This window comes from Mytilus trossulus, chromosome 14 (genome assembly GCF_036588685.1).
Source record: "Mytilus trossulus isolate FHL-02 chromosome 14, PNRI_Mtr1.1.1.hap1, whole genome shotgun sequence".
NCBI lineage: Eukaryota > Metazoa > Mollusca > Bivalvia > Mytilida > Mytilidae > Mytilus > Mytilus trossulus.
The window spans coordinates 65,851,315-65,863,362 of NC_086386.1; the positions used below are offsets into that span (position 1 = coordinate 65,851,315).

A 12,048-nucleotide genomic window follows, 5' to 3' on the forward strand; every position below is an offset into this window, starting at 1 on the left:
TCCCATATTTTACTGAATGCTTCAGAACTCACATCAAATTCTGATTTCCATAACTCAATACCAACAGGTTCTTCAACAATATTTTCCAACATAATAGTATATAATGTTTTAGTACTACATAATTTCAAATCATAATGCACATTTTTACAAATAATTGAAATGTCTATTGTTCTTGGTATAGATATTCTGTGAATATCAGTGTTCACTGTGTTTTTCCATTCTACAGGTATAACATTCAACAAGTTTCTATATCTATCAACTACATATTGTACATTAACATCTTCATATACAACTTGAATCATTTCAACTATAGCATGATCAGGCGTGATAACCACTACACCACAGAACCGGACAATGTACTTATCAAATATTTTCGAACTTATACTTCAGTTTATATATCATGTGAAAATCGCTAAACAAATAGGCATATCATCAGAGTCTAACTTGTGCCTCTCAGCTTAGATTGCTATAGCACACACAGGTTAAAATGAAACCACTGACACACATGGGGAGAGCAAGATAAAAAGAAAAGTTTTCAACTGCACTCTTCCATATTTCAGAATGTATCACGTACTTCTTTTAGGTTTTATAAGTGCTTCCTATAAGTTTGCACGAAGGACTTTTCAAATGTTTAATACAATGTTCTTAATAAAAAATCACAGTAATGCAAATGAGTATTAAAAAACCACCAATACGCCAATGATCAGTCGGACAGCTGACTAATAAATAAATATATAAGACACAATTCATTAATGGTTTCCGTGGTGTAGTGGTTATCACATCCGCTTAACACGCGGAAGGTCCTGAGTTCAATCCTCAGCGGAAACATACTTTTTTTCGGCTTGGACAAGTTTTTTTTGTTTTTTTTTTCTTTACATTGCCCCGGCACTGACGCGTCAACTTATACAATAGAGAGAGTCTTTAATCGAGGAATTTTCTTCTTTTTTTTTTTTTATGTTAAAGGTGTAAGTTTTTTTTGTTTTTTTTTTCTTACATTGCCCCGGCACTGACGCGTCAACTTATACAATAGAGAGAGTCTTTAATCGAGGAATTTTCTTTTTTTTTTTTTTTTTTTATGTTAAAGGTGTAACACCACCAAATCATGGTACGTCACATCCGGTTGCATACGAAAGTAGGTCTAAAAAAATATTCCCTTGAATTTGACCGTTGTAGGTAATTAATCCTACATTTTATTGCAGTAAAACTATTTCTGAGTCATAAACAAATGTCTTGGGTATTTCAAAATACCATTATTTTTTATTTGCGATTTCTATAGAAAATTTTGTAATCTTGAGGTTGCATGGTGACTAAACCTTGTACACAGATAGCATAAGGGGAGAAATTTGATTGGTTAACTTCCAATGATGGTTATTTTCTTATATGCAATGAAATGTTATGTGAAACTTTTTCTATAGAACTGGACAGGATAAAACTTTACTCATGCCAAGTATTTCTTTATTTGAAACAAAGATAAATTCTACACAATTTTTGGAAAAGTGCAAATTTAACAAAGACTAATAGGGGAAAATCAATGGTGGTATTACACCTAAATAGCTCTTTTTAACTTAAAAAAAAAAGAAGAAGAAAAAGAAAGCAGGATTAACAACACTTCATTTCCTAGACGGTTTACTACGAAATCTCAAATTGTAATAATTTCAAAATCGAGAGGAAATTGCATAAAATAGATATGTCATTTTGCTACATGTATCATACGGAACCAACAATCATTCTCAGGCAGCAATGACTTTTATTGTTTCATTGCATTTAAGGCGAGTGCATCATGAAAGGTGCACTTGAATATGCCCCTATTTGTTTTGCTTTTTAGTAAATGTACGCCTATCATTTGTCAACTTGTTTAAGTTAGCTATATTATCGGCACAATTGCATGTATAGTTATCCTCTTTTAATTCGAATCCGAAGTTTAACAATTTGAGAAAACGGTAGGATTTACTATTCGGATTTTCATTAAAACTGTAAAAGTTCTCAATACAGCTACTATAAATTGTAACACGTTAAAAGCAATTGCTGTGGTTGGTTTTTTTTTTCTCGTTTTTTTCTTCTTTCTTCAACTGACACAATTTAACCGCCATTCAGTATGATATATAACACGTTAGATAATGTTACGTCGTACCAAATGTCAGTTTCTGAACCATTCAGTCATCTTCTAAAAGCTATATAGACTTTACATTTGCCTCAGTATACATACTGTTTAGGAGATGATAGGTTTTTCAATAGATTGTTACATGACCTTGTGTGCTAACAAATATTTCTGAATTATATCTAGCCAAATTTTCGGTTTCAAACAATTGCAGTTACACGAACAATTTCTTTCATTATTAAAAGTTATGGGGTGCCCATTTGCAAAAACAAACCAGGTTCTGGCGAGGTTCGAACTCGCGACCTTCTGCGTGTAAAGCAGACGTGATAACCACTACACCACAGAACCGGACAATGTACTTATCAAATATTTTCGAACTTATACTTCAGTTTATATATCATGTGAAAATCGCTAAACAAATAGGCATATCATCAGAGTCTAACTTGTGCCTCTCAGCTTAGATTGCTATAGCACACACAGGTTAAAATGAAACCACTGACACACATGGGGAGAGCAAGATAAAAAGAAAAGTTTTCAACTGCACTCTTCCATATTTCAGAATGTATCACGTACTTCTTTTAGGTTTTATAAGTGCTTCCTATAAGTTTGCACGAAGGACTTTTCAAATGTTTAATACAATGTTCTTAATAAAAAATCACAGTAATGCAAATGAGTATTAAAAAACCACCAATACGCCAATGATCAGTCGGACAGCTGACTAATAAATAAATATATAAGACACAATTCATTAATGGTTTCCGTGGTGTAGTGGTTATCACATCCGCTTAACTTGTGTGTTCCATTCCTGATTGGGCTTTACAGTCAATCAAGAAGATATGTTTAGATTTTTTATGGAATAATGGATCGCATTTGATCAAATATAGAACGATTATAGGAGCTAAAACTGATGGAGGGTTAAAATACCCTGATATTTATTTAAAACTATTAGCATTTAGATTAAAATTTTTGACAAGATTTTTAGATAAGGATTTTCATGCTATATGGAAATACACTATGACATATTTTTTGAACAAGATACACAATACAAATCTAGGTGTACATTGTTTATTTTTATTGCTACAAAAGAAAGACTGTACAAACATACCTGTGTTTTATAGGGAAATCATTGATGCATGGCAATATTTTAAACCTTATGTTGATATTGATATACGATCGGTTGATATTTTTAATCAACCAATTTTTTTGAACGAATCCATCAAGGTGAATGGTAAATGCATACTTTGGAAACAGTTTTTATTAGCTGGAATTACCAAATTGAAACATGTAGCATATGAAGTGGTTCCAGGTTTTTTACCTTTTAATGCTATTTATGAAATGATTGAAAATGTTGATGACAATGTAGATTGTAATAAACTAAGACAGCAATATAATAGTTTGCTAGAATGTATTCCAAATGAATGGAAAAAGGTGATATTAAATGAAACAAAACCAGTTAACTGTGATGAGGTTCCATTGTTTATTGTAAATTATAATAACAAAACAAAAGATTTTGTATGTTGTAAAACAAAAGATTTTTATGGTATATTAGTAGATAAATGTTATATTGAACCTGATGCTCATCAATATTGGTTAGAAGTTTTAATGTCCAATATGTTCCTTTTAAGTTCGTATGGACAAGTGTTCATTGTTATTGGAAATCGCCAGACTGTGTGCAATTAGATTTTAAAATTGTTCACAATAGAATATTTACAAATTTAAAACTAAAAAGAATAAAACTTTCTGACTCAGACATTTGTGATAGTTGTAAATCTGAAGTAGAAGATTTGTTTCACTTATTTTTGAAATGTCATGATCTAGATGTTTTTCATAGCTATATGTTTAGTTTTTTATGTGAGCTTCTAGAGAAATGTAAAATTGATGTCTTGGTAAATCAAGGATATAGACAGATGTTTTTGCTTGGTATGACAAGTACTTATACTGATGTAAATACATATTTTGTTAATTTTGTTCTTTCTGTTGCAAGACTTTGTGTTTTCAAAAGGAGACAAATGATCAAAAATGATGTCAAGAAAATAGATCTTACGAGATTTTTCAGGTATACACTGAAACATTATATTTCTTATTTTCATGTATATTGTAAGATGGTTAACAAGATGAACACTTTTGAAAGGAACTTTCTAAAGAATAATTGTAAAATCATTGAAATAGATGGTGTTTTGTTACTGTGATACTCTATTGAATATTTTAATCTTTTATTATCAATATGAATTGTGATTTTATATGTTTTATTGAATAAAGATAAAAAAAAAATCACATCCGCTTAACACGCGGAAGGTCCTGAGTTCAATCCTCAGCGGAAACATACTTTTTTTCGGCTTGGACAAGTTTTTTTTGTTTTTTTTTTCTTACATTGCCCCGGCACTGACGCGTCAACTTATACAATAGAGAGAGTCTTTAATCGAGGAATTTTCTTCTTTTTTTTTTTTTTATGTTAAAGGTGTAAGTTTTTTTTGTTTTTTTTTTCTTACATTGCCCCGGCACTGACGCGTCAACTTATACAATAGAGAGAGTCTTTAATCGAGGAATTTCCTTCTTTTTTTTTTTTTTTATGTTAAAGGTGTAACACCACCAAATCATGGTACGTCACATCCGGTTGCATACGAAAGTAGGTCTAAAAAAATATTCCCTTGAATATTTTTTTAGACCTACTTTCGTATGCAACCGGATGTGACGTACCATGATTTGGTGGTGTTACACCTTTAACATAAAAAAAAAAAAAGAAGAAAATTCCTCGATTAAAGACTCTCTCTATTGTATAAGTTGACGCGTCAGTGCCGGGGCAATGTAAGAAAAAAAAAAAAAAAAAAAAAACTTGTCCAAGCCGAAAAAAAGTATGTTTCCGCTGAGGATTGAACTCAGGACCTTCCGCGTGTTAAGCGGATGTGATAACCACTACACCACGGAAACCATTAATGAATTGTGTCTTATTTATTTATTTATTAGTCAGCTGTCCGACTGATCATTGGCGTATTGGTGGTTTTTTAATACTCATTTGCATTACTGTGATTTTTTATTAAGAACATTGTATTAAACATTTGAAAAGTCCTTCGTGCAAACTTATAGGAAGCACTTATAAAACCTAAAAGAAGTACGTGATACATTCTGAAATATGGAAGAGTGCAGTTGAAAACTTTTCTTTTTATCTTGCTCTCCCCATGTGTGTCAGTGGTTTCATTTTAACCTGTGTGTGCTATAGCAATCTAAGCTGAGAGGCACAAGTTAGACTCTGATGATATGCCTATTTGTTTAGCGATTTTCACATGATATATAAACTGAAGTATAAGTTCGAAAATATTTGATAAGTACATTGTCCGGTTCTGTGGTGTAGTGGTTATCACGTCTGCTTTACACGCAGAAGGTCGCGAGTTCGAACCTCGCCAGAACCTGGTTTGTTTTTGCAAATGGGCACCCCCATAACTTTTAAAAATGAAAGAAATTGTTCGTGTAACTGCAATTGTTTGAAACCGAAAATTTGGCTAGATATAATTCAGAAATATTTTTTAGCACCCAAGGTCATGTAGCAATCTATTGAAAAACCTATCATCTCCTAAACAGTATGTATACTGAGGCAAATGTAAAGTCTATATAGCTTTTGGGAGATGACAGAATGGTTCAGAAACTGACATTTGGTACGACGTAACATTATCTAACGTGTTATATATCATACTGAATGGCGGTTAAATTGTGTCAGTTGAAGAAAGAAGAAAAAAACGAGAAAAAAAAACCAACCACAGCAATTGCTTTTAACGTGTTACAATTTATAGTAGCTGTATTGAGAACTTTTACAGTTTTAATGAAAATCCGAATAGTAAATCCTACCGTTTTCTCAAATTGTTAAACTTCGGATTCGAATTAAAAGAGGATAACTATACATGCAATTGTGCCGATAATATAGCTAACTTAAACAAGTTGACAAATGATAGGCGTACATTTACTAAAAAGCAAAACAAATAGGGGCATATTCAAGTGCACCTTTCATGATGCACTCGCCTTAAATGCAATGAAACAATAAAAGTCATTGCTGCCTGAGAATGATTGTTGGTTCCGTCTGATACATGTAGCAAAATGACATATCTATTTTATGCAATTTCCTCTCGATTTTGAAATTATTACAATTTGAGATTTCGTAGTAAACCGTCTAGGAAATGAAGTGTTGTTAATCCTGCTTTCTTTTTCTTCTTCTTTTTTTTTAGTTAAAAAGAGCTATTTATAAAGGTGTAATACCACCATTGATTTTCCCCTATTAGTCTTTGTTAAATTTGCACTTTTCAAAAAATTGTGTAGAATTTATCTTTGTTTCAAATAAAGAAATACTTGGCATGAGTAAAGTTTTATCCTGTCCAGTTCTATAGAAAAAGTTTCACATAACATTTCATTGCATATAAGAAAATAACCATCATTGGAAGTTAACCAATCAAATTTCTCCCCTTATGCTATCTGTGTACAAGGTTTAGTCACCATGCAACCTCAAGATTACAAAATTTTCTATAGAAATCTGTGTACAAGGTTTAGTCACCATGCAACCTCAAGATTACAAAATTTTCTATAGAAATCGCAAATAAAAAATAATGGTATTTTGAAATACCCAAGACATTTGTTTATGACTCAGAAATAGTTTTACTGCAATAAAATGTAGCAACGGTCAAATTCAAGGGAATATTTTTTTAGACCTACTTTCGTATGCAACCGGATGTGACGTACCATGATTTGGTGGTATTACACCTTTAACATAAAAAAAAAAAGAAGAAAATTTCTCGATTAAAGACTCTCTCATTTGTATAAGTTGACGCGTCAGTGCCGGGGCAATGTAAGAAAAAAAAACCAAAAAAAAACTTGTCCAAGCCGAAAAAAAGTATGTTTCCGCTGAGGATTGAACTCAGGACCTTCCGCGTGTTAAGCGGATGTGATAACCACTACACCACGGAAACCATTAATGAATTGTGTCTTATTTATTTATTTATTAGTCAGCTGTCCGACTGATCATTGGCGTATTGGTGGTTTTTTAATACTCATTTGCATTACTGTGATTTTTTATTAAGAACATTGTATTAAACATTTGAAAAGTCCTTCGTGTAAACTTATAGGAAGCACTTATAAAACCTAAAAGAAGTACGTGATACATTCTGAAATATGGAAGAGTGCAGTTGAAAACTTTTCTTTTTATCTTGCTCTCCCCATGTGTGTCAGTGGTTTCATTTTAACCTGTGTGTGCTATAGCAATCTAAGCTGAGAGGCACAAGTTAGACTCTGATGATATGCCTATTTGTTTAGCGATTTTCACATGATATATAAACTGAAGTATAAGTTCGAAAATATTTGATAAGTACATTGTCCGGTTCTGTGGTGTAGTGGTTATCACGTCTGCTTTACACGCAGAAGGTCGCGAGTTCGAACCTCGCCAGAACCTGGTTTGTTTTTGCAAATGGGCACCCCCATAACTTTTAATAATGAAAGAAATTGTTCGTGTAACTGCAATTGTTTGAAACCGAAAATTTGGCTAGATATAATTCAGAAATATTTTTTAGCACCCAAGGTCATGTAGCAATCTATTGAAAAACCTATCATCTCCTAAACAGTATGTATACTGAGGCAAATGTAAAGTCTATATAGCTTTTGGGAGATGACAGAATGGTTCAGAAACTGACATTTGGTACGACGTAACATTATCTAACGTGTTATATATCATACTGAATGGCGGTTAAATTGTGTCAGTTGAAGAAAGAAGAAAAAAACGAGAAAAAAAAACCAACCACAGCAATTGCTTTTAACGTGTTACAATTTATAGTAGCTGTATTGAGAACTTTTACAGTTTTAATGAAAATCCGAATAGTAAATCCTACCGTTTTCTCAAATTGTTAAACTTCGGATTCGAATTAAAAGAGGATAACTATACATGCAATTGTGCCGATAATATAGCTAACTTAAACAAGTTGACAAATGATAGGCGTACATTTACTAAAAAGCAAAACAAATAGGGGCATATTCAAGTGCACCTTTCATGATGCACTCGCCTTAAATGCAATGAAACAATAAAAGTCATTGCTGCCTGAGAATGATTGTTGGTTCCGTCTGATACATGAGTAGTATAGTACTTGAACGACTCCAGCGCACCCCCTCCAAAAAAAAAAAAAAATTTGACCCCCAAAAAATTACCCTCATTTCAAGTAAAAGAGCCCTAAATTTTCATAAAAAAAAGCAAAAAAACACCCCAAAAAACACCAAATTTTCTTACTCCCAAAAATTTTTTTTTTTACTTTTTTTAAAAAAAAACGTTATTAAAAACACCCAAAAAACAACAAAAAAATTCAAAAAAAAATAAATAAAAAAAACCGGGAGAACAGGCAGAGAAAAAATTCTGTGGGATTTAAGAGAAAAAAATAATTTCCCCAGTGCGCCCCAACCTTGATTTTTAATTAATTTTATCAATATAGTCTAGTAATAAAACGGATCAATACGACTACAACTTCAATTGCTTTTCATAAGCAGCTTTTTATTGAAACTAAGCATACAAATCAATAGCATTACATTAAACCGATGATCAAAGGATCTTTTCACAACTTTCTATAGTTAATTCAATAGCAACGATCGATTCTGTATAAAACATTATTGATGACAACATGTTGCCTGGGTGATGTAAACATATAGCAGACGTTTATTGACAGTGGAGAGATTGGAGTATTTCACAAGAAAATCATCTGTAGGTGTTTATTCATTCTATTATTTTGTGTTGTGAATAGATTCCGTTGTAATACTTTTTTATGAAAAAAAACCAACAATAAAAACACCCAAAAAACAACAAAAAAATTCCAAAAAAAAATAAATAAAAAAACCGGGAGAACTGACAGAGAAAGAATTCTGTGGGATTTAAGAGAAAAATAAAAAAATCAATTTTTACTTTAAAAAATGAAACAACCTACAGCTCCTAATTTATATCCAGAATTACCTATAGAAGATGGACAAAATTATAGACTACAAAAAATAACAGAAATAGAAAAAACATTAATAAATGAGAGAGATAAACGAAAATCACTATACAAAAAATATAAACGCGGAGTTAATGTTACTGATGGTGTTGATACAAGTTTAATTTCGACATCTGTTGTTTTAGCTGGTATAGGAATTGCTTTTCCTATCTTTCTTCCCATACAAATTGCAGCTGTTGTATGTGGAAGTTTAGGAGGTCTAGTTAAATTAATTAGAAGAAAGTTGACAACAAAATCAAAAAAACATTATGAAATTAAAACAATGGCAGAATGCAAGTTAAACAGCATAAAAGATTTAATATCAAAATCTTTAACTGACGGACAGATAAGTTCAGATGAATTTAAACTTATTTTAGATGAATTAGAAAAATTTAATGAGATGAAAAAAAATAAAAAAAAAGTAATTTTAAAAAGTTTACCAGATGATGAAAGAAAAAAACTAATTGAGGAAACAGAAAATAGAGTAAAAAACGAATTAAAAAAAAAAATGGAAAATCTTTGATTTTCTTTAATAAAATCGTTATACGAATTTTAGTTGATAACGGAAATCCACCAAACTATGAATCAATTTTTAATTAAATAAATGGATGAAGAAACAAAAGAAAAATTAGTAAAAAATGTAAAATAATGTTAAATAAAAAATTTAATTATTTTTATCTTAAGGTGGTACCTAACACTACAGGGAGATAACTCTGTAAAATCATCTAAACGTTTTAATTACGTTACGTTGTTAAGGGAATATTAAGCTTCTGAATGATCAAAATTAGTGTTTGTCAAACTGCTATATAACCAGTGTAATTTTTCTGACAAAACGGTTGGTTCAAAATTTTTGAAATTTTTATATATTAGTTAAAGGGTCAAAGTAAATACTTTGATAAAATTTTATGAAAATTAAACGAGCCAAATTTATTTTAGTTAAAGTGTTAGGTACCACCTTAAGTTGTTTTTAACAGGTTCTTTTTATTGTTTATTATCTAATATTTTAGATGAATAAAATGGCTGAAGGAGGTTATGAGTTTGATAATGATTATGATAAAGAAGAAGAAGAAACGTCTGTTCAAAATGATGAAGAGTTTCAAAAGTATATAAATAAAGAAATTGAAGTAACAAGAGATTTATCAGAAAATGATGCTAAAATTCGTAAAAAAGAAACTACAAAAAAAATGATTAAACAATTTTATAAAAAAAATGGTGAAACTACACGTAATGAAGTAGGTTTTTTTGTTAGGGAAGATCATAATGAAAGACAAATCTTATATGTAAAAGATGAAAAAGGTAATGATATTGCATTAACATATTACCAAAAAGGAGTATTAAAGTTTTATAAATTTAGCACTCTTCAAAGAGAATACGGTGTTAATTTTGTCAGGGATGTTTTAGGTGTAGATGATTATAAAATATCTGATAATTTAAGAGAAGCTAGAGCAGATTTTCAAGATTTTCAAAGAACGATAAAATCACCAATTCGTGAACTCGATAATATAGAAATTCCATTACAAGAAATATCTACACAAGAAGAAGGACAAGAATTATTAGAAACAGCAAGTAATGCAGAAACATATGTGAAAGAAATAGAAACTTCATTTATTGAACAAGGAACATCTTTAGTAGATAATGAAACACAAACAGAAATGACAAAAAGAGAGATGGATGGAATAATCAGTGCAATGACATCAGTAAAGGAAGAGATTGCAAATGAATTAGCAAAACTGAATGAAACAAATAAAGACTTAGCAAAAGAAAATGCCAAATTAGAACAAGCTAAAGAAGACAATGATGAATTTCAAATAGATAGAATACGTAGTCGAATAAGAGAGTTGGAATCTGAGAGAAGTGCAAGAATAGAAGTAATTAATATTAATAGAGAAAAACTACGTAGTCAATTAGATAGATTTAAACAAACAATACATAAAATTTTAAACGAAGACAGAACATTAGGTGAAAGAATAAGAACATTATTCAGAGAACAAGGAATAACAATAGTTAGTGTTTTAACTGCTTTTGGAATGATTATTGGTGTTATTGTTGAGGCATTTACTGGTTCTCCTTCTCCTGCTCCTTCTCCTCCATCAAAAGATGGTGTACAAGACTGGATAAAAAAAACAATTAAAAAATCTTGGAAAATTATTATCTTTTCTTGCAGGAAAATTAGCAGCTGCATTACCAGGTATTATAGGTTCTATTGTTTCTTGGTTATTGTCTGCAACAAAAGACGTAGTAAATTGGTTTGCAAACAACTTATGGGCATTGCTTATTTTAGTTGTTAGTTTATTGTTTACTGCTGCTAGAGATTATTTGAAAAAATAAAGTGCTGTAAATCCTATTACAATACTTACAAATATTATTGCTTGTTTATTATCTTCATGATCTTCATGTTCAGTTTTTTTTATTGGATCTATTTTTGGTTCTTTAGGCTTTTCAGGTTTTATAGGTTCTTGTGGTTTTACAGGTTCTTTTGGTTTAAAATCAACATGATCAAAATTTTTATTATTTAAATCATCATTTAACCCAAGTGTTTGATTTTCTGTTGCAATTATAATTTTATTATTATAACCAACAATACTTCCAATTTGCAAAACCATATCACTGGGAGACATATATAAACCAAGTCCATAAGCATAATCAACTTTACTTCTTGCGTATTTTAAAACATTTTCGTAATTCGATATTTGGGTGGGTAAATCGATAGGACTATTTATTACATCTTGTACATTTGCTAAGAATTGTTTTTGTGCATCAAATCCTGTTCCTACTTTTAAAATTTTTGTTTTTGTTTGAGATTGTGCACCTAACAAAGCCCATACATAAATTTTAATACTTTCATTAATACGTTCAATACCTGCTTGTGTAAACCCATTAGAGTTATCTAAAATAAATGTTGTCCAAGCCATACTTATATCTTTTTCATGATACAATTTATCATGAATATTAAAGAATGGACCATCC

General features: G+C 30.7%; 6 non-coding genes across 6 annotated transcripts; 3 read left to right on the forward strand and 3 right to left on the reverse strand.

Moving 5' to 3' along the window:
* Positions 1 to 755: 755 nt before the first annotated feature.
* Trnav-aac (transfer RNA valine (anticodon AAC)) lies at positions 756 to 828 on the forward strand. Its single transcript has one exon. It is a non-coding gene; the product is annotated as a tRNA-Val (tRNA).
* Positions 829 to 2,373: 1,545 nt separating this feature from the next.
* Trnav-uac (transfer RNA valine (anticodon UAC)) lies at positions 2,374 to 2,446 on the reverse strand. Its single transcript has one exon. It is a non-coding gene; the product is annotated as a tRNA-Val (tRNA).
* Positions 2,447 to 4,953: 2,507 nt separating this feature from the next.
* Positions 4,954 to 5,026, reverse strand: Trnav-aac (transfer RNA valine (anticodon AAC)). Its single transcript has one exon. It is a non-coding gene; the product is annotated as a tRNA-Val (tRNA).
* A 406-nt stretch (positions 5,027 to 5,432) lies between these two features.
* Positions 5,433 to 5,505, forward strand: Trnav-uac (transfer RNA valine (anticodon UAC)). Its single transcript has one exon. It is a non-coding gene; the product is annotated as a tRNA-Val (tRNA).
* Positions 5,506 to 6,974: 1,469 nt separating this feature from the next.
* On the reverse strand, positions 6,975 to 7,047 carry Trnav-aac (transfer RNA valine (anticodon AAC)). Its single transcript has one exon. It is a non-coding gene; the product is annotated as a tRNA-Val (tRNA).
* A 406-nt stretch (positions 7,048 to 7,453) lies between these two features.
* Positions 7,454 to 7,526, forward strand: Trnav-uac (transfer RNA valine (anticodon UAC)). The gene has a single exon. It is a non-coding gene; the product is annotated as a tRNA-Val (tRNA).
* Positions 7,527 to 12,048: the final 4,522 nt, after the last annotated feature.